The sequence below is a fragment of the Thermobia domestica genome, chromosome 7 (genome assembly GCF_964235325.1).
Source record: "Thermobia domestica chromosome 7, izTheDome1.hap1.1, whole genome shotgun sequence".
Lineage (NCBI taxonomy): Eukaryota > Metazoa > Arthropoda > Insecta > Zygentoma > Lepismatidae > Thermobia > Thermobia domestica.
Genome location: NC_137460.1, coordinates 302,072,637 through 302,097,063, shown reverse-complemented (window position 1 = coordinate 302,097,063; position 24,427 = coordinate 302,072,637). Strand labels below are relative to the sequence as shown.

Below are 24,427 nucleotides of genomic sequence, written 5' to 3'. Positions count from 1 at the left end.
AAGGCATATACAAAGTTTAATTAAAATCTGATACGTTTCGCGGGAGCTATTGTGGAATAAGCGAAAATGGACAAACACAAATGTTGATGGCTTGTTTCAACTAATTATTCAGAAACCCAGAAAATATTTTCTTCTTTCTCCCCACTCCTATTCTTCGCTACTTGTTTTGGAGTTTGACATTCCCTTTCCACCATCCAGGCTATATGATATATGTTACAGTTTGACTGAGATTCCAACTACACGAGCTTCCATCGGAAATCGAACCCAAGCCCGGCTCCTATTCTTGCTTTTATTTCATATTCGTACTACGTTTCCTAGTATATCGTTCTTAGATAATGTACGTTTTCAACAATCTGAACGAAAATTCTAATTTTTTTTTATCTAATTAGAAATCAGTAGTATAAGATTACTATAATAAATATGGATACAAATATGACTACAGAGTTACATGATAACTAAAGCAAGCACGTTTTCCATTGGGCTATGAATACAAATTACACAAATTACATAAGACAGGGACGCTTGGATTGTTAATAAACGAAGAAATAATACCACTCTCTCTATTCTTAACTCTGATTGCTTCTTTGTTTCCTTTATTTCCTGTCAGTAAATGAGGGATAGTTTTTTCATCAACGATATGCAGTTATGTGAGCATTGTCTATTTACAGCCTGCGTATTCAACAATAAAAAAAAAAAAAGAATATCACCGAAGCCTCTTTAAAAGTACCATACCGGCATTGTCCTGGTGCAACTGAGAAAAAGACTATCAGGATTAACTATTTCGGGCCCGGGTCATTTTTGGTGTTTTCGTAGATTTTCGGTTCATCATTTATTGCTCAAAGACTATTTGGTATTGATATGCTGACACCTTGTTTTTTAAAAGAAGGATTTGGTAATTTTATGGCATGTTTGATTGCAGTGTTGTCAACTGTAGGGAAATGTAGGAATAAAAATTTACAAAAAAAAAATCCTTAACCGTATTTTAAGATTTTTTGGAGTTAGCACCACTGTTGCCACATGGGTCCAAGTCGCCTCAAAAAATTCTTTGTTGTGTCGACAACGCACAGTGAAAACGGAAAGTCATTGGCTAACATACAAAGACAAGAGAGAAAAATTCTTTCATCGTACACACGAAATTTTTACACTTTTTTCGACTCAGAAGCAAAAATCAACAGTTATGCAGGGTCGGCAGCTTCACTAATTATCCTATTGAATCATTTTATGTTGCGCTGTGTTGGACAAACAAGAGGGAAATTAGAGGGGAAAATGGAAATTTTTTTACAAATTTTTCACCTAAAACCGAAAATTAAATTCGAGGGCTGGAAATACAGCTACCAAACAAACGTAAACTATCTCTTCATAGTTTGCGTTTGTCTGGTAGACAAAATTCGGTACACTACTAATATATCCTATAAGTATGTCGAGATTTCTTGTAATTAAAGAAAATAGATTATGGTAAACAAAAAAGTAAAAAAATCATGAGTTAAACCTAAATTGGAATTTTCCGTGTGCTCCCTAATTGCTCAATGGTAACGATCTGTACTTGTTCAGTAAGGACTGATGTCAGAAAGCGTAAGTTGAGATGCGTTCGTACGTATAGGTAAGGATTTTTAAACAAATTTCGAAAATTTCTAATTTTTCTACTCAAAAATTCGAAAATTTCTAATTTTTCTACTCAAAAATACGAAAATTTTAATTTCCGTAGTTGGCAACATTGGTCGCGGGATGGTCAAATTAGTGTCAACAATTAGGTATTCATGCAAGGTATGTACCTGACAAGTCCTAAGTAGATTTCTCTAAAAGGAAGGAAGCTGTTGGGAAAAAAAGGAAAGTGGAAATATGAAAATGTTCATTTTTTTTTACTTTGAGCTCGAATTTGAAAAAGAGATTCGAGCCAGAAAAAAAATATCATCAATCAGGATAAACTACGCTCCAACCATATTTGGCATGGAAAAAAGCAAAAACCTCTCGATATGTTAGTGTTCACACAAGAGAGGATTAAATAAGTGTCACACCCATGTATGGCACTGGCCACCTGGTTCCGAAAGGGTTTAAGGTTGACTGCGAAGAACACAACGTTTTTGTGCTATATCTGGTACCACTATTCAGTAAATTTCAATGTTTTCTTTGGGAATATCCAATTCTTCGTACAAGAAATAAAAAGATCTGAAATCTTAATGATGATAGTGTGTTATGTTTTTTTATAAAGATAGTTGTCGGTTAATAAATCTGTACGGTAAGCTGTGAACAGACTTTAAGAACCCTAGGGTGACTGACCTTTAAAGAAGATGACTATTCTCGGCTGATTCTTATTAGCAATCCGAGTGCTAACCACGCACATACACTAGTTGGATAATTGGAAACATGGTCCTTTGAATGTAAAGAAGTGATTAGTTGGAGCGAAGGTCAGCTCACTAATGGGCAGTATCACCACAACACCATCTGCATTGGAATAGCCCTCATTAAAATAAAATAATACTTCCAACTCCCTGGCACAAAGCCTTCAAAGGATTAACGCAACAGTTTTGAAATAGGAAATGTGTGGTTAGCACATTGCTTTTTCTCATCATCATCGTCACTTCTTCTGAAGCTGACTGGATGCTGCCCTGCCAATATGAAAATACTGGTTACAATTCGCACTGCTTGTCTTCAATAATCTCATGCGGCTATTTTTGTAACAGTATTAGACTTTATCGATTTTACAAATGAGCAGGCGTAAATAAATGGGTTGTGTTCTTTCTCCGCTATGGGAGGATACAGTTTCGTATCCCGTTGCCAGCAACTCTGCTACCATAAGTGTATCCCCTTAATAGACACAGCTATGAAGAATGTATAGGGAAACCGTGTTCGAAGTGGGGGGAAAACCAGAGGCGGTATATTTTAATTGCAATTTTGATTCGACGTATCGGCTATATAAATGTTGAAATACTCGTACAGTGAGGATATGTTGCCTAAAAGATTTCATTTTTATTTACATAATGACTGAAGACCAAATAGCTTCTCTTTAGTTACGGAGGGGGCTCCTGCTAACAAATTTCTGAATATATATATGTATATGCATTAAGGCAAGAAGACACACACATATATAAGAAACAATTCAATATGGTGCATCAAAATATAAACTGGATGAACTTCTTTGAAGACAAGTCATTTTAAAAACAAAACAAAAATGTCGATGTTGTCAACCTAGAAATTATTTCTACCTAATCTTTTTACGTGTAAAGCTATTCGTCAATTACTGTGTATAAAAGTGGATTTATTGAAGACTAGCAGCGTTCACCCCGCTTCGCTGCGGTCACCCCGGAACGCAATAAACTTTGTTACTTAGATAATTTTTACTTTTTCGCTTTCAAGTGATATGATAAAAACCATAGAAGATTGCACTAATGTTAACATTATATCGCCTGTCATTTATGTTAACCCGCCCCGCTTCGCTGCGGTCACCCCAACCCGCCCCCCCTTCGCTGCGGTCATCCCGGAACGCAATAAACTTTGTTACTTAGATAATTTTTACTTTTTCGCTTTCAAGGGATTTATAGCGCCTGTCAGTTATGTTAACCCGCCGAGTCACAGGGTCATGCGGGTTGCATATAAATACGTTTATTTTTATACCTATGATGAACTAATAACAAAGGATTTGTACGTATGGACACCTGAATGGTCAATTATCTCAAGACACTGGTAATTGAAAATTAAAGTGATATGATAAAAACCATCTAGGGTCCACATCCTAACAACCCCCCAAAAATGAAAGAAATCGGTTCAGCCGTATTAGCGTGATGAGCGGACAAAGGATTTTTTGTACGTATGGACACCTGATTGGTCAATTATCTCAAGACACTGGTAATTGAAAATTAAAGTGATATGATAAAAACCATCTAGGGTCCAAATCCTAACAACTCCCCAAAAATGAAAGAAATCGGTTCAGCCGTATTAGCGTGATGAGCGGACAAAGGATTTTGTGCGTTCTCTTTTATATATATATAGATATTTAGCATTTACTCTCCAGTGACGGTATGGCATACCACCGCATACTGTCTCACTTCGACCACTGTGCAAACTATAAAAATTGTTCACTCATTCGTATTTGGTGGCAGGAGAAAACGTGGATCTGAAAAGGTAGGGGAACGATAGGTTCCGGCATGACGTCACGCCGTTCCCCTGCCTATCTTTGCCATCGTATTTTTTTTTTAAAGAAACTGGAGGACACCATACATATTTCTGGAGGTGGAAGGACAGCGTCCCCTCGCGTTCCCCCTCATTTTTACCCCTGGTTGGCGGAAAATAAAATCTAAGACCACGTTTCCATTTTACATGAATCTTGTAGTTGTCATAAAAAAGACCTTGCTACCCAATCTTTCTATCTACTGTTTAGATTTTACAACTTCTTGTAAACAAGAAAGGTATCACTACCCTTGCAGCACCGCACTTTAGTGGACAAATAATTAACCTCCTCATTAAAAACGTGTATTTTTGCGCACTCCCCCTCCCTGTCCAAAAGAATCCGTTGTTTCGGAAGCGGCGAAACTTGTTTTTCCTTTATGTCAGCGGAAAGGCGATAGCAGGTAGCAAGCAAGACGTCCCAGAAAGTTGGACACTGTTCGACTCTTTGCAAGATGAAAAAAATGTTTTATGACCCTTACACGACTATGTGTACACGGTGAAATATGGTAGGGTTTCAAGATTTTTTTTTTTTTTTTTTTTTATGACAGCTACAAGATTGATTTAAAGTGGAAACGTGGTCTAAGGCTACGGTCGCTTTCTTATTGCTTATACCTTCACGAATACTTCTACCAGAACGTAGGAGAGCACGCGTCAAGCGCTTTCACGTTATCAAATAGCCAACGACATATTCTTTACTGTTTTGTAGTTATAAACACACAAATATAGGATTTGAGGGCCAGAAGGGGGATGAATGCAGTAATAGCCATAATTTATGTTATCAATAAAGACGGAGAGTTTATTTTCAGATAATAATAGTGTTGTTAACTTTGCAACTGGTAAATAACCAAACAGCCTGGCATGTAAACAACATAACCAGTGAGTCAAAGGGTTAAAATCTAATTTCTTACATTGAATCTTGTAAGTACTCATTAAAACTGAAAATCTTTGTGCCAAAAGCTGATATGCCTGAATACCTCTCCAGTTGCTGGGCAAATTCTAAATGTTAGTGAGTTGCTCGGAAATTATGAGGCTGCGGCAACATATTCGGCTCCAGACGTGGAAATGAAATTAGTTGAAATGTCCTTGGTTAAAAGAGACAAATGATACTTGCAAGTGAAGGACAGAACTGATGGAATAAAAGGTGAGAAGAATCCCATAAAACCCACAGACATGATATTTTTACTCTAATCTCACGTAACGATAAAAAGCGTGGTATGACCTAGCAACTGCAATATTGATAGAAAGCATAGTTGTCCAATGGTAGAGCACTTACTTCTGATGTAAACTGTTATAATTAAGATTTTACAGAAGTACTAGCCTTGTCATACTAGTATAAAATATCAAATTACATCAAATTAGTGGGAAGAGCGCAAAATAAGGCTTCCTATTCTTTTAGAAATCCTGCTTCATCATTTTTAAGGGTGACGATATAAAAGAAGTGGAACGGATATTTGACCAACTCCCGCAATACCATATGAAGATTCTATTAGGGGATTTCAATGCGAAGGTAGGACGAGAGGATATTTTCAAACCGATTATAGGGAACGAAAGTTTGCATAAGGAATGTAATGACAACGGTGTTAGACTCGTGAACTTTGCAACATCCAAAAACCTAATCGTGAAGAGTACAAAATTCCCACATCGCGACGTTCATAAATACACTTGGACATCACCAGACGGAAAAACACATAATCAAATTGATCACGTTTTAGTAGATAGAAGAAGACAATCTAGCATAATTGACGTCCGGTCGTTTAGAGGGGCTGATTGTGACACTGATCACTACCTGGTAGCAGCGATAATACGGGAGAGATTATCGTTGAATAAAGGTAATATTCAATGTCCGAAAACGGAGAGATTTAATTTAAAGAAATTAGAAGAGAGCCAGGTAAGAGAGGAATACCAGATTGAAGTTTCGAATAGATTCTCGGTTTTAGAAGACTCGGAGTGCACTAGTGTTGAGGATACTTGGATTGCAATTAGAGATAGCATTAAAAGTTCAGCAATAGAAAAATTGGGACACGCGGAAATACGTAGGAACAAACCATGGTTCGACCAAGAATGCATTAAACTAGCAGAGCAGAGAAAACAGGCAAAATTACGCTGGCTACAAAATCCGAATGAAATAACTACACAAAATTTCGCAGATATCAGGCGGGAAACTTCCAAAACTTTTAGAACAAAGAAACGGGATTTTTTGAAAGCTAAAATTAAGGAACTTGAAGATAATAGTAAAAATAAAAATATTCGGGACATGTATAAGGGGATCATTGAATTTAAGGCAGGCTATCAACCTCGTGCTTATATTTTAAAGAAATCTGACGGAACAGTTCTCACTGATACGGATAACATCTTAAATAGATGGAAAGATTTCTTTGACGATTTGCTGAACACGCAGCCAAAAACTAATGTGCGTGGAGAAAAGGAGATACACACTGCAGAACCGTATATTCCAGAACCCAATCGAATAGAAGTGGAATCCGCTATAAAGAAATTAAAGAAACACAAATCTCCGGGTGTAGATGAAATTCCGACTGAGTTAATTTTAGCTGGAGGCGAAAAATTGTGGAACAAGATACACAAACTCATTCTCCTTATCTGGAACAAGGAAGAATTGCCACAAGAGTGGAAAGAGTCAATCATTGTTCCAATTCACAAGAAAGGCGACAAAACTGACTGTAATAATTATCGAGGCATTTCTCTTCTGTCAACATCCTATAAAATCCTTTCAAATATTCTATTAGCAAGATTGACCCCATACGCAGATGAAATTACTGGAGATTATCAGTGCGGATTCAGACGAAATCGATCAACTATCGACCAAATATTTACCATTCGCCAAATACTCGAAAAGAAGTGGGAATACAATACCCCGGTACATCAACTATTTATTGATTTTAGAAAGGCTTACGACTCGGTTAGGAGAGAAACATTATACAACGTTCTTACAGAACTTGGAATACCGAGAAAGCTAATTAGATTAATTAAGATATGTTTAAGTGAATCCCAAAGTAAAGTCCGGGTAGGAAAATTTTTGTCCACAAGCTTCCACGTCGAAAATGGCCTGAAACAAGGAGATGCGTTGTCGCCGTTATTATTTAACTTTGTGCTGGAATACGCCATAAGGAAAATCAAAGATAGCAACCAGGGCCTAGAGTTAAACGGCATTCACCAGGTTATGGCATATGCTGATGATGTAAATTTAATAGGGGATAATAGGAGAACAGTAGAAATAAATGCAGAGATTTTATTAAACGCTTGCAGGGACATGGGTTTAGAAGTAAATGCAGAGAAAACTAAATACATGGAAGTGCGTCGGGACCGTAATACTGCAAATTGTGGAGGCGTTAAAATATTAAATAATACTTTTGATAAAGTGGATACTTTCAAATATTTAGGATCAATATTAACAGAGGAAAATCATATTCACGAAGAAATTAAAAGTCGACTAAAAGCAGGGAATTCGTGTTACTATTCGGTTCAAAACCTCTTGTCGTCGCGAATTCTGTCGAGGAATTTGAAACTTAAAATATATAAAACGATAATCATGCCTGTTGTTCTGTATGGTTGCGAAACATGGTCGCTTACTCTGAGGGAAGAACATAGACTGAAAGTATTTGAGAACAGGATCCTGAGACGAATATTCGGACCCAAGAGGAACGAGAATGGGGAATGGCGGAAGCTTCATAACGAGGAACTACATAGTTTATACGGTTTACCCAACATTGTTAGGGTCGTCAAGTCTAGGAGGCTTAGATGGGCAGGTCATGTAGCTAGAATGGAAGAAAGTAGAAACGCTTTCAAAGTCTTGACTGGAAGACCCATAGGAAAACGACCATTAGGAAGACCTAGGCGCAGATGGGAGGATAATATTAAGATGGATCTCGCAGAGATAGGAATACAAAGTAGAAACTGGATGCAATTAGCTAAGGATAAAAATCAGTGGAGAGCTTTTGTGAACGCGGCACTGAACCTCCGGGTTCCATAGGCCATAGAGTTAGTTAGTTAGCTTCATCATTTTTGGTCTTGTGAGTTTTGAGAAAAGGGCTGCACGTTGTATATTCGCAAGCTTATGCTGCAACACACGAGTGAATTTCCTTCGAGTTCTTCAGTTCCCTCCACTGCTTCTTTTCGTTAAAAATGTGCCGTGGTACGTTAACGAAACAATTTAGTTTATTTCTTCACCAATACTCATCATCATAATAATCAACACGGTGTGGTGTCATTAATGGAGATTAGTTGCCGCGTTCATCAATTGTAGTCTCTTTCACCCACTCTCTCTTATTTCTTCCACCATACCTTCTATCAGGGGTAGATCCAGGGGGGGGGAACTTTCTTATTTTATATATATAAATAAAACCCATCACAAAGTTTGGAGCCCTTAAAAGTAGTAGTATGACAACCCACCGCCCCCCCCCCAGAAGACAGACCTGGATCCGCCCCTGCCTTCTATCACGTTCCTCAGCCAATATTCCAACCTCCTCCTTTTCCTCTTTCTAATTGTATCTAATATTGTTCTTCCTCGTACTATTTACAATACGCCTTCATTGGTATTTTGCCCGATTCAGCTCATGTTTACTATTCTTCTCCAGAGGCCCGATGGCTCAGTGGTAGAGCGTCCACCTCTGTTGAATGGGAATCCTTGGTTCGATCCCAACTCGCGCCAAGTGAGTTTTGTGCTGGACAAAAACCCCGTGTGCATGAGTTTCCTCTGGGTTCTATTTTCTTCCACTTTCTTCATTCCACCATTTCATTCATTTCTCATCATCACCGTCTCCTTTAGTCTCGCCGGCATAACGTGGGACGTAAAATTAAATCAATATTTAATTTCAGTATCATTTTTTATTCTTCTCCACGTCTACACTTAGAAAGAATCCAGTTCTTTTTGCTCCCTTTGTTTAGTGATGTTTCTGGCCATTATGAGAACAATATTCCACCCGAAGCATTTTTGCCTCTTTTACCATTCCTATCTTCCTTTTATTCCCATTCCTACTCTATAATAAATGTACAGGCACCGCAATAAATGATCTAGAAGGAGCGCAACTATTTACAATGAATATTATTAAAATTACAAAGAAAAATGAATGTCATTTTGTACTGGTAGTATCAACGGTAAGAGCTGGGTGGGTTGGGGGGACTCTGGAGAGACACAGGGTTCACCTTTTAAAAATGAAATGAAATCTTTATTCATCACCGAGTTTTACGTCCCACGTATATGCCGGTGAGGCTAAAGGAGACGATGAAGGTGAGAAATAAATGAAATGGTGGAATGAAGAAAGTGGGAGGAAACTGGAGAACCCCGAGAAAACCCACGAGCACGGTGTTTGTCCACCACAAAGTCCACACGGCACGAGCTGGGATCGAACCAGGGACCCCATGCACCATAGGTGAACGCTCTGGGTTCACCTTTTAAGAGATCACAACAGCATACGTCGCAACTACTGAAGAAACAGAATGATTTAATATCCACCTTACACTTGAGCTATGGTCTCGTAAGTGTGGCTACTGGTGTAAGCCAGTCGTTTCCTATCTTTTTCGACTGGCGACACATTTTACTCAACCCCCACGACTTCGGACTCACTTGTTTGATTCTTTTTATTCATAAAAATAAAAATGATAGTTGTGTAAGCCTAAGTTTCTATTGTGTTGAGCATGGATGGTACCGCTAGAAGCGATGATTATAGTTTTAAGTTCTAAAATTTCGCGAATGATTTGAGATATTAAATTGCTGCAAACGGCATTATTATCTTTATGCCTAATTAAAAAAAAAAAAAAATCTACGTAATTCGATGAGATACTTATTCAAATATTTTTCCGAAATAAAGTCCTTTGGAAAAAGTCTTTTTTTTTTTAAATTATTTGTAACTGTTTCTGCTTGATGGAAATACGTCATACGATCACCGTTGTATTCGACATTAAGGTACTTCGAATGTGCATTATCCCATCCATGTCGCTTGCGTAATTACTGACATAGAACCCTCACGCCTCCAGCAGGATACAAAAAATATAGGACAGTCTGGTTTATACAATAGAATATTATGCTGTAAAGCACAGAAAAAAATATAAATGTGTCGTAAGAAAAGGCCACCCTTCATCCCAATCGGCAACTGGAAACAAGATTTAGATTAATACAGAATAAGAAAAAGAAATAGTTAACTCTTATTTATAGGATTACCATGGCATTTAACACTTTTTACATGTCGTTATTCATACATAATTTTCAATAGGCCTACGTAAATTCAATTAATGCACGCAAAAACATTAACTATTTCTCTACCTTCCTACTATCCTTCTAGTTCTTTTATTTACAGATGAACTATATTTTGACATTTTTCATTACTTCATATATTTCTAATGAGAAAAGAAGACTTATTTCTCTATAATGAAATATTTGAATATAATTAAACATTGAATTATTTGATCAATGTACTTCCCTCTGAAGTAAATAATACAACAGCATTACATCGATCATAGCTCTACAAATTATATATATACACTTTTAACAACTGTTATCCAACAAATTTCAGGACATTTCCAGTTCATAATTTCCAGGATTTTCACCATTTTTCTGCTTTTCATGACTTTTCCAGGGCGTTTGCACGACATACTTTTATTTCCAGGTTTGTGAGAACCCCGCATATTTTATGTACAGCAATATTGGAAGGCATTGGGTGGGATATGTTGATAAATACCAACACACCTCAATGTCTAGCCAAATAGTGCTGCACATATTACTGAAGGAAAAAGCTAACACAGCTTGTGTTATAAGAAACTGGAACATGGTAAGGTTCCTCAGATAAGCTTCATTAGGGAAGAATAAGCACATAGGAAGCAAAGAAAGAGTGGGCATGGGAGGATAGGAAAACTCAAATTAAAAAAAAAAATCACTAGTGAAGATTAGTGACTAGTTACTCAGAAAAAAAATGCCAAGACACATTTAGCATATTGCTAATATGTAGCACTTTAAATAATCACTAGAACTGCCTTTGGCTTTTACTTTTAATAATTCAAGCACTGAAAAATACAGGAAATAAACGACAAAATTGAAATATAGTACATATATGGGACAAATATTCACAAATTTCCAAAATATAGAAAAAATAGGCAAATAGATAGCTGGGAGCTCTGAACCCTCCAAAAATTTGGTTGTGTTTTGATGTTTGTGATATTTAGCATCCTTAGGTTGGAACACAGCATACAAAGTGTGCAATTATATGATTTCCTTTTATATGCAGATTTGAGACATGTAATAATCTAACGTGCCATTTGAAGAAATACAACTTTACACTGAGTTGGCAACACTTAACCTTGTGATATCACAGAGTATGCCAAACAATGCCCCTCTGCCGATATTTGCATGGTACAAACTTCCTGCGTTTTTTGTCAATTAGTTTATGTATCAAGAAAAATGGTCCACCCTTGAGAGCTTGTAAATCGTGCATCAGCGCAAACCACAATCTGAAATCCCCTTTTCTATTCAGAGCTAGTAGTAGTATCTAGAGCCAAAATTTCGAATTTATTTCTGCTCCCGATTTTGAGAAATTTCGCTTTGAAGATTTTCGTCTTTTTCCCGGAGCATGAAGGCTTTTCCATTTCAATTATATTTCGCCATTTCTGGAACCCCTTCTAGCCACAGTTCCTGTGCACGAATCCCTATTCTGTGATTCCAAGCACTTTCATTTCACAGATTTTCGAGAAAAAAAAAAACTAAAGCTTTCAGTTTAACATCTCATGATTATGCCCTTTAAAGTAACAAAGGCGGATGATTAAGGCAAATGAATGATGATTAAAGAATCGGTGAAATGGGAATGTGGAAGGAAAGGGAGTACCCCGAGAAAACCCACGGACACGATATTGTCCACCACAAATTTAGTTGGCCGGGGATCGAACCAAGGACGCATGCATCAAAAGTAAGCGCCCTACCACTGAGTTACCGTGTATCCCAGACTTTCGAAATTTGAAAATCTTGTACTTTTGATAGTTAAATTCGAGATCCTTAAAAATCCTCTTCACCAAAACATTATGCTGCCTTCATATACGTTTTATGAAAGATCAATATCTGTACTTTATCGTAGTACAAATAGCAACTTTGTATCTTTTGTAGTATCGTGCAACACACTGTTTTCTACACCATTTTAAACTCTTATTTCACGCGAGGCAGTAAAGAAAAATCAGTCTAAACTCTAAATCCAAGATGGCCACAGATGCAAAATCTGATAATCTTTCTCAGCACGCCATCAGTAAGGTAATCTTTGTTGAAAATATCAAAACCTCCTAATGGTCGAGCAAACATTATACTTAATATGTGATTATTTTAAATTAAATGCCCCGTAAACTATCGTTTAATCATATGAATAAAAGAAATTCTTTCAACCTTAGATAAATTAATCTCCTTTTATTCCTTTACTAGCTGTGAGCACCCGTCGTTCCCTGGTCTTTAGTTCAGCCTTTGCTAAATGCTAGAAAGAAGGCTGTTACCACAACCATTCCATTACTCAGGTATTTATCCTTTGCTGTTATGAAAGCCCACAACACCAAAATGTAACACTGGTTGCATATAGGCCAGGCATTCTTAGAAAACAGCCAAAAATGTGGATTCAAAAAAATCTGAAATCTTGTTTGAAAAAAAAAATGAAATCTTTGAGTTTTACGTCCCACGGTTATGCCGGTTAGGCTCAAGGAGACGGTGATGATGAGAGATGAGTGATATGGTAGAATGAAGAAAGTGGGATAAAACGGGAGAACCCCGAGAAAACCAACGAGCACGGTGTTTGTCCACCACAAAGTTCACTTGGCGGAGGCTGGGATCGAACCCGGGACCCCAAGCACCAGAGGTGAACGCTCTACCACTGAGCCACCGCGCCCCCCTACAAAAAAATTGTTTGAAGATTGATAGCCATTTTGTTGTATCATTTCAGAAGTCCATCAACATCCAAAGTCAATACGTCGTATGGATTTATTTAGCTTGTTGAGGGAAGATAACGTGTGAATTGCTGTGCCATACTCTTCAACTACAGAATCGCAGTGAAGCAATAGTAAAGAATATTAGAAAAGTGGGGCAGCCTCCCTTGTACAAGAAATTAACATGGAAGGACTGTCATTTGCAACCCAATTATCATTGAGGAAGTCACAGAATGAAGATGCTGCTCGCATACTTGTAGAAATTACAGAAAGCAGTCCACGACGTGCCACTACGTATTAATTGAAAGAAAAAAAAAGTTCACTTCTCCAATTACAAATGCAAGGCCATACTCTCCTCTTCAAACATTGTCATTTATCGTAGAAAATAATCTCACTAAACAGCAATATATGAGCATCGACCAAAACAAGAAAATGTACTATTTACTCTTCTTATCAACACATCGTAGATGAAAAGTTGAGATGTTATCCACTGCCTATGATATTACTATCACAGTTACTGCAGAGATCACAGTACAATCCTTGGTTTGACGTTACAAATATTCACGTTTATGATGACTGCACACCAGGAAGGTTTTGACAGATAATACTGTCAATAAACTTTGTATAAGTGGAGCTTGGACGGAACTAGTGGACATAAGGAATACAAGCAGAAATTTATAGATGACATTTCTTCCGATTCCAATATGTTTGGGATATCTGTTGTCTCACCCCAATTGACTATCAATACTTCTGAAATATGCATTGTACGACAAAACCCAACACCATCTTGAACTAAGTATTATAGAACATTAAATCTTCTTATGAAAAAGGAGTATGTTCCCACTACGAAAAGTGGGAAAAGTGGAGCATGAATTTCTAAATTATCAAACACATGTGGAAGTGTGCAGATTGAAAATAATAGTTCAGTCGTAGCTCCTGCTAACCATGGTTGATGACAAGGTATGCAAAACAGAACATGGACGTCTTCCCAAGCTTGTTTCATCTACGGTGTTACTTCTACAACCATGAAAACGCACAGTAGAAGTGAATGATACACCAGACATAAATACAGATTGGTTTATCTCCATTGCATTGGCGGATCAGGTTTTTCGAAAGTCTCCACCATATTCCTATAGACTGGAGCTGAAAAACTGGCAGGTTAGAGGGAAACAGAATTAGGATGCCATGTAGAAAATAAAAGCAGAAATAAGAGCACACTTCAGACAGAAAATGAGTGATTGTTGATTAACCATTACATGGGGAAAAATGAAATTGCAATCGCCATTTCTTTGCAGACCCTGAGATATCATCAACTTTCACAAGATTGACAAGGAACTAATCCACTGATTTCGGACTACTTTGAGAGTAATGCTGTTTGGGTACTTTAATTCCTCACACTACTCCATAGTCAATACACAACAGCTGTGATACCGCCAAAGGCGGAGCCAACTCATTTGCAGTAATGTTGCCAAATTTATCCTATCGTAAGAAATTTCACCGAGAAAGAATGAACCTGCTATTTTCTTAGTTATTATAATAGCGCTTCTTTCATTCATCGTATATTATTCTGCTAACTTCAGAAACAGGACCAAAAAGCAGGAAATAATTCATTATCTGTATAAAAAAAAATCTACGAAGTCAAACAAATGAATGTCTTAAAAAATCACCATCCGAACTACATTATATTATATATATATATATCGGGTGTTCCAAAAATGGCGCCCACGAACCACAGAGCACTATTCTACAGGCCAAAATAATGTGAAAATGTTATATGATGGTTTACCCTCCGGGCCCTCCTTTAGCCGCTATGGGGAATTACAATTTCACAATGTGGCAACGTCGTAGATTAACTTGAGAGCATTACCATCACTCTACAAATACATGAAGCAGTTAAATCGATTGCTACGCTAATAAGTGATGCTAGTATCAATCTATATCGACTTTAGCTGCCATCTGGAAAGAATCGATATAACTAATTGATAGATTAGTAGATCTACTCTATGGTTCTTTACTTGCGGCGTTGCCACATAGTGCAATTCGTGTCTCCAGACAAGAACCCTAAAGGTATACAAATATATATATTTTTTTTACTTTATTATGACTTATAGAATAGTGTGATCCGTGGGCGTCATTTTAGAACACCAGATATATATATATATATCTTGTACATATATAAAAAATTATGCATCCATTTGTGTGTGTGTGTGTGTTTTACCAGAACTCTGGAGCAATTTTAGCAAGCTTTTCCCTCATATCTATTAGGTCTATCAATACAAAACTTGGTATACACATTTCTTATCCCCTATGGTATTTTTCGCGTTACATTTGGATTGTGTGCTTTTACCCGGAGTCACTCCAGAGGGGTCTAAAGTTGATGGGAGGGATTTCTGGAGGGAATTTTCCCTGTTCAAGTACGTTATAGGCCCCAATACGTATAAGTGAAAAAGTTTGTAAACAGAACGCTGCAGCCTAGTTGTTGCGCACCTAATCCTACATTTCCCCACTCCCTTCTCCACGACGATGATGTTTTGCAGTGTTGCAATCTGGAGGGAGCGGAATGGTCTGAGGATTTTCTACGACATTTGAGTGTAAATGCTGTATATTGACTGCACTAAATTTTTAATGCATTTTAATATTTTCTCTTTGAATATTAAATGAATTAAGTATGATTAGGGGTATTCCTTACCAACGTAATATATGAATTAAAAGGTGGAAAAGTTCGCAATGAATCTTAATGAAAAATAAATAAATAAATGATAACAGAAATCATCTTCTAAATGTTTTCCATTTCTCCTTCAGTTTCACTCTCCCACTCATCTGAGTCTGTATCGGCCGATGAATCTGAGTCTGTATCGGTTTCACCAAATCTAATTATCAGTTCATCTACACGCTCACCCATAAGCCCGTCTCTTTCAAAGTAAGAATCTTCAATTTTTTTCACGTGTTCACAACATTTTACCCATTTCTGTGGTGAATATTCATTAAATAACTTTCTTTTCATCCAGTGAATCGGAAATGCATTGCCTTGCTTTGCTCTTGATCCCCCCCTCAAGTTCAATAGGATTTAAGTCTGCGTGGTAAGGTGGAAGTCTTATTATAGTGTGCCTCGTGTTTATAAATTTCTTGTCAATCGCGTATTGTTTCACATAAGGTACATTTTGAATTCTTAAGAAAAATTGTCTTTTGTTCATTCTCCACAATGTATTTACTCTATTCTCCGCTTCAATTTCGGTTTCGTTTATAGGTTTGTCTGTCGCTGATAGCTTTATATCATGTCGCTTTTAAGTGAAGACATAGATAGTCTTTTATTGATTTGAACATTGTGATAACTGGCATTATCAACGACAACAACGCTGTTTTCGGGAAGATTAGGAAGTAGTTTTTCACCGATCCATTTTGAAAAATTTCTACTGTTCATGTCATCATGATAATCTCCACTTTTTTGCTTAGATTTGAAGAATAATAGAGCATTATCAACAAACCCAAATTCCCCTCCTGCATGGACAATAATAAGACGTGGCCCTTTTCCAACAGTTTCTGTTGCACCTATTTCACTCTTACTTTGCCAACACGCCGGTACTGAATGTGATGCGTGAATGTAGGTTTCATCTCAGGCCGGGCCCGTGAATTAATAATGTGAGGCCCGACTCGAGTTAGAAATATGTGAGACCCGACTCGAGTTAGCATTTAGGCCCGACCCAAGGGCGCCGATTTCTCTGTAAAGTTGGGGGGGGGGGGCATTCAGATGCAGAAGGTATATACATGAGGATTTTAAGACAAATTGCATTCAAATTATGCCAAATAATGTATATTCATAAATACAATAGGGGGCCCACATGACCTTTGGGACCTCGAACGTATAACTAGGGTGATAATTAAATCAAATATTTTAATTGCAACTATGCCAAATATTTTGATCCGCACTTCTGGAAGAGGAACTAGCTGAAATAAAAGAAATCGCTGAACAAAGTTTTCTCTACTAGTTATCAGTTGTTATAGTTTTTTTTTTTTTTTTTTTTTTAACACAAGTTGTATCTTCGGCCTTGGAAGTTGAATAATTATTCATTCTTACTCAGAAGGATGGGGGGCGCAAAATGTTAAACATTATAACACTTGAGACATAGTTTGTACTAACAATAGACTGAAAGCAGCTTATTTGTTATCTTATATTGACAAAAATACTTTTGTCAACTCGTCTCATTAAAGTAAGACAGAAATATTTCCCTTTCAGAAAGATGCGCCCCCCGTTCTGTATTTGCCCCTGGTTCAGTATCGTAATGTTCTAGTAGGCTCGGCTGTCAGTTCAGTCTTTAATGTGGAATCCAGAAAATTAAGTCATTCGCCTTTTGGTTTCTCTTAGTTATAAAGCTTAATAACGAACATACGCAGAATATACTACCGTAGAATACGAAGAGCTACCACCGCAACGCATTTTCAAAAGCGGGATTAAATGAAATGGACCACTGATATGAGAATTACGAGTCGATACTGTAGGTATAAGGCTACACGGTAATATTTGTCATTTATTTTAGCAGGTGATATTTGTTGAAGCATAAGTTTGCTGAGTTAGTATCACTGGTACTTTCAAGGCCAGATCAGTGGATGGAAGAGTAGTGGGGAGGGTGGTGGAATACGAAGTGCTCCGCAGCGATCTGCGCATCTTGGTTTGAAACTTGTCGAGTTATAGCACGTCTGGAAAGCTTATTTCATGTTGAAGAGAATGATCTATAACCCATGACTTTCCAATGAACAGTGTTCATGCTATTTCTCTGCGAGCCTACGATTTTCTTTATACTAACAGGGTTAATGGTCCCCAGGGACTTACTCCGTTGTCCATGGCACCTAATTTTTTTGTGCAGGAACTTATCTTTGTTATGTTTATCGAATGGGTTAGGTTTGATTCGGATGTCTGGATGACACGTTTATGTCCGTTTCTTGTGAGAAATTTTACATACGACACTGAAAAAAAATGAAAAAATCTGAGTTTTACGTCCCACAGTTATGCCGGTTAGGCTAAAGGAGACGGTGATGATGAGTAATGAATAAAATGGTGGAATGAAGAAAGTGGGAGGAAACGGGAGAACCCCGAGGAAACCCACGCACACGGTGTTTGTCCACCACAAAGTTCACTTGGCGGAGACTGGGATCGAACCTGGGACTCCAAGCACCAGAGGTGAACGCTCTACCGCTGAGCCACCGCGGCCCCACGTATGACACTGATTGATAATATTTATATATACAGACTCTTTTCGCGTTCAGTTGTCTTAAAACTTAACAACTCTATAAATTTACCTAATGTTTATATGGATTTTTGTTGCGATATTCTTTACATATACTTTCGTCCTCCAAAGGCTGTAGCCGGATACGGCGGTGAAAAGTGCCCTTACACGGATTGCTGTAATATTTATAACAAACGTACCTCATATCCAAAGATCACTTTGGCCAGATAAATTCCTTCGAATTTCGAAGTTATTGTTGACAATTCGAAACCCAATTTTTTTTTTTCATATCTCGGAAACGACTTAAGTTACGAGGATGAAACAAAATACGCACATATTTTGCTTGAAGAGTCTTACTGAAAACTTGAAACAATGTATTTCACCCTTCAAATTCCTAGCGAAAAGCGCGTTGAAAATATTCGAATTCAAATATTTGTGCTTTATGTTTCAGTAACCACCTTCTAATTTCCTCCATAGAAGCAGCACAAACCCACCTATAATATATCCTGACCACGGTTTGATACTCGCGGTGCAACTTGGTGTAAAATAAGGAAAACCAAAGCCGGGCATGCCTGGAAGATATACACAACCCGTGATACGCTAGAAATGTTTTAGCCGGCAAGGATATTGTCAGAAGTCAAAGATGATCGAGTTTGAATTTCTGACTTGTCATGAATGGCTCTACATTACAGTATAACTCTCATAACCGTACCTCTTCCACACACAGCATGAAAGTACTAGTGCCGCAAATAAACTGTCAACTACTGTTACGTTTTTATTTAAACTGCGCACTGGCAACTCGAATAGTGTTAGTGTTGCAATTCTAGGGCTGGAAAGGAAACAGCAAGTTTCGGATAGATATGTGTGTGTCTGTTATGACGTCCTTCGAAAAAACTGTTTTATTCTATAAGTTCGGAATCGCAGCCTGTTCGCAAGAAGAGCTCATAACAACTGAAAAAGCTATTGTGGCAACGAAACTTCACGATACTGTTGACCATTTGTTACTAATCTTTGATGGCAAGAGGTCGAATAATAAGTATGAATGAAATTCGTACCCTGGACAAAAAAGTTGCCTCTACGAGGGTCACTACGAAAGTTTTGAGAGACGCATTGTTGTGGCACAGTATTTGAATTCTAACAATTGCGTTCGGTAGTGGTATCCACAGCGAAGAAAGTTTCAACTCGCCTCGCTTATCGGCGTGGCCGTATCGCCTTCACTTGTTTGCTGATGTGAGCAGTATTCGGCTGCCTAGAATGGAACTCGAAAGGGAACATCTTCGGGCAATGATCCTTTACGATTTCAAAAGTGGTTTGAACGAGAAACAAAGCCTTGACCGTTTTGAGGGGGCATTTGAGGACCTTGCTCCCTCCCGTGCTACAATTTTTCGGAGGTTTGGTGAATTCAGAAGAGGCCGGACATCGCTTAAAGATGGAGAGAGAGAGAGCTGGACGTCCGGCAACAGCTGTGTCAGATGAAAGCATTGCCGCTGTGGAACAAATGATTCGAGAAAATCCTCGAACAACTTTCAAGGACATTGAATCTACAGTGAACATTGGATCGCCAGCAGTAACAAAAATTCTTCATGATCATCTTCGGCTCAGGAAGGTTTCATCTCGTTGGGTGCCTCACACTTTGACTGAACAGCAGAAGCGCATGCGTGTGGAATGGTGTGAAGAAATGCTTGCAAGATTTGATGGAGGGAGGTTACTGGTGATGAGACTTGGATCTATCAATCTGACCCTGAAAATAAACGCCAGTTTACAGTTTGGATCTTTCCAGACGAAAATCCACCCACGAAAGTGAAGCGACCGCGAAGTGTGGGGAAGAAGATGGTTGCAACTTTCTTCTCCAAATTTGGCCATGTTACAACTGTTCCACTTGAAGAACAAAGGACTGTTACTGCTCAGTGGTACACCACTGTTTTCCTAACAAAAGTGTTCCAGAAGCTTCGGGAACGGCGTCCAAGAACTGGATTGCGTGGGATCCTGCTTCATCATGACAATGCGTCCGCACACACGGCCATCATCATACGGCCTAGGATCAAAGATCGCATGCGTGGGAAGAGATTTTACAGCCCTAAAGAAGCTGTAGAGGTTTACGAGAATGAACTTTCAACACTTGAAGAAAAAGACTGGCAACACTGCCTCCGAAAGTGGTTTACGAGGATGCAGAAGTGTGAACAGTGTAATGGTGAATACTTTGAGAAAATGTAAGTGTTAAATTGATTTTAAGTATGTAAGTTATTTCACATCTCAAAACTTTCGTAGTAACCCTCGTATGTAAGCCATTTACTATTTATACTAAGACTGGTTATAGTGTAGATTTGCTGGAGCCAACATAGTGCAGGCAATTGACTACGGCTGAGGCGAATTTTTCCCGCTATGTTACAAAAATTTGCTGGGTTGTTTAGGTCGTTCATGGTATTCTCGGACAAGTCACCAACTGGAAAACAAGTTGGATTGTTATGCTGGATAGCTTCTCATTTACATAAAACTTTTGGTAATCGTCTTAATATTGACGATGGTCTCGACGAGGAAGTTGAACAAATGGAACGACAGCACATTTCACAGAACACATTAGGAAGAGAAGTAGAAGAGCACGGTTGGGACAGATGTACACGCTCTTTCGCAAAAGCCACATCCGCGGACATCCTGAACCTCCCGGAGTTGACCGAAGACCTAAAAATTCTTGATTTGATTTTGAGTTTAACGTCCCGTTCAGCAGCGAGGCTATATGAGACGTGGACCTACTGATTAACGTGGAATCCGAACCACATGAGCTCCCGCCGGGAATCGAACCCGGGTATCCCACGCCAAAGGCGCGTACGCTAACCGCTTAGCCACAGAAGAGCTCTAAAAATTCTTTTTACAGGTTCCTATCGGTTGTCTCAGGCAGTTTCCTACTCGACTGAAATGATGAACGAGAGCTTCTTTCGTGGCAAACCTGTTAGCGTATGAGTCTTTGGCATGGGAGACCCGGGTTCGATTCCCAGCGGGAGCTCATGTGGTTTGGATTCCACGTTAATCTGTAGGTTCACGTCTCATATAGCCTCGCTGCTGAAACTCAAAATCAACTTAACTTATGCAATGACGAATGAAGATAACATCATCAAGCTCTGTTTTCTGAAAGAAAGTACCCACACCGTTAAATTCGAGGTACGATCTCGACATATTAGTAGGGAGACATACAAGTGTTATACTAATTCTGTTTCAAATACCATAGAGTTCGGGTCTAAAGCCGTCTAATTGTGAATGTACACATGGGAATCGAACAGTTTGAAGTAGTTCATATGTCGTTATAAACATTTATTAACTTTCACGTGCTCGACACTTTTCTAAGATTGTTCGGCCTACAGAGATTTTAAGCAAATTGTGTGCTACCAGTCTTGTCACTCCAGTAATAAACGCACACAGTGATTAAGATTTCGGGGTTCCACATACTGTGTCCTTATTTTTCCTTGTAATGTTTTCTAATACAGGAAAGACATTGCAAAAACATTTTGAATATTTTTGTATTACCATCATCTTGTGCATTATAATACTTTGTACATTATACCTAGGTATATGTGTATACATTATTTGTAGGGATAATCAAAAACGTTGTTTTCTGTAAATCACGATTTAAAATGTTGAATCCTACCAAGGCAGACTGAAAATCAAGAGTGTTCCCATGCTGTGTGTGGAAGAGGTACGATTATGAAAGTTATACGTCATGTAGAGGCATTCATGACGAATCAGAAATTCAAACTCGACCATCTTTGATTTCTGACAGCATTTGTGCCGGCTAGAACATTTATGGTGTAACACGGGTTGCATATCTTTCGGGCGTGCCCATCTTTGGATTTCCTCATTTCCCACCAAGTTGCACCGCGAGTATCAAATCTTGGTCAAGATATATATTATAGGTGGGTATTTATAGATAGACGATTACATACATAAACAGTTCTCAAAAAAGAACAATGAATGAGGTTTCTTTTCTATAGTGCTTACTCTTAAGAGAGGAACTTCATAGCTGGTCAAAGAGCGAACTAGATTGCATGAGCACAGTAACTTGACATTTGCGTTCGACTGCTAACCCAGTCGCAGTTTCTCACCGAATTAAGCTTGAATATTTAAATTTAAACAAAACACGGACGAAAGACCAAATATCATTTTCATTATTGCAAGCCTTTTTATTATGCTATTTTTATAAGTAGGAATCACTGAAGCAACAAAATCTAAACCGCAAAAATAACATACCCACGTTATGATAATACTCAATACCCTCTATATAGCTTCAATTGCTAAACTTATAATCACATTTACATCGTTCTTCATAATACTTCTTTTTGTCTTTATTTAAAAGTAAAACTGCCACGTCTTAAAACAAAACCGAGATTATGAGTGACAGAAATTATTATTAATGTAAGATATCCGTGAGCAATATATGAAACAGCGGACATTCGTCTAATTTATTAAATAACTATTATGAGTAGAGACCGGATGTTTAGGCACTAAAAACCTAGAAAATAGGCAGGCAAATAGGCACTAAAAATTTTAAAAATAGGCAGTAAAATAGGCACTAAAATGTAGCTCAAAATAATGAAGATAAATACTCAATGCCATTAAAAAATAGTTTCAAGTCATAAATAATGCTCAAAGAATATAGAAACAAACTTCTTTCTCAATATCTTCTTTTATTGTATATATAAAAACGAAGCTTGTTATGCATTCCATATATACTGGGTGAACCTGGAAGATGTGCACATACTTCGGGAGGTGATTCGTGACATCAAAAGAATACAAAAAGTCCTCTTGCATGTTGTGGAATTCTGCGTCGTATACGAGTGACAGGGGGGCCAACTTGGAATAGAAAATCGAATCCTGACAATTGGAGCGAGACATAAAAATGTGCACAAACTTTGGGAAGTGGTTCGTGACATTCACGAGAACCTTTTTTGTCTTCTTTTCATGTCACGAATCACCTCCCAAGGTATGTGCACATCTATCTGTTCCGTTCCAATTGTCAGGATTCGATTTTCGATTCCAAGTTGGCACCACTATCCTCGCACACAACACGGAATTCGACAAACTACAAGAGAACTTTTTGTTTTCTTTTGATATCATTAATCACCTCGGAAGTATGTGCACATCTTTGAAGTTCACCCTGTGTATATATTGTAACGTACCACGTGCTTGTGTTTACAAACACCTAATATACGTATATATGTATGTATTATTTATGTTATATAAATTATATATTTTCCCAATGAAGGCTTATTTTGAAGAAAATGCATAGAATAGGCAATATTAGGCACTAAATCAATTATTTAGGCAGTAAAGGTCGAAATAGGCAAAATAAAATTGGCTTAAATCGAAACTATAACCCCCTATATAAACTTTAAAACGTTATTTTTGACCATATCTTTAATATTAAAGAATAGGCATTTTGCCTAACATCCGGTCTCTAATTATGAGTTTAGGGAGCATCTCAAAATCATAGATTACGCTTTTCTAAATCATGCTTCCTTCAAGTTTTCCTTTCATACATGTCTTTATCATATACAACTGAGACAAATATCGATTCCTTTAACCCTTATAAGATCCTCACTTTTTGAAGTAAGTTTTCAGTCAAGCAGATACTGCTTCATTGCAACTTATCATAGGATCATAGTTCATACCTCATTTATTTCACAATAGAGCAACCTTTCCAACGGTACCACTCGCTTGTCGTATCATACACCTGAAGTGGGAAAATCGGGTAAAACTGGGATTTTTCGGAAATAACTTTTTTCAAAAATTTTGCGCCCCTCTGGCCCGAGCCTGGGTTGACGTAAGGATATCAAAATCACTGGAAAAATGCGTAGTTGTGTATTACAACACAATTTCAATGACATCTTGAAAACTAAGGGAGGAAAAATTTCTTGAAAATCTCAAGGTGACCAATCTTTTATATATATATATATATATATATATATATATATCTCAAGATATAAAATTTTCCTAAAACAAAACTATTTGTCTCTGGATTAAGGCATACCTCACCCTCTTCAGAATGAAGCAACGTTTCAAATGGTACCACTCGCATACCCATACCATACACCAGAAACGGAAAATTAAGGAAAACCCGGAAAATTTAACGAAAAAAAAAAAACCCCTTT

At 37.8% G+C, this 24,427-nt stretch overlaps 1 protein-coding gene across 10 annotated transcripts in view; it reads right to left on the bottom strand.

Moving 5' to 3' along the window:
* The window catches only part of Wnk (Wnk kinase), a 297,369-nt gene that overhangs the window by 247,611 nt on the left and 25,331 nt on the right, over nt 1-24,427 (bottom strand). The gene's annotated exons all lie outside the window — the stretch shown is intronic.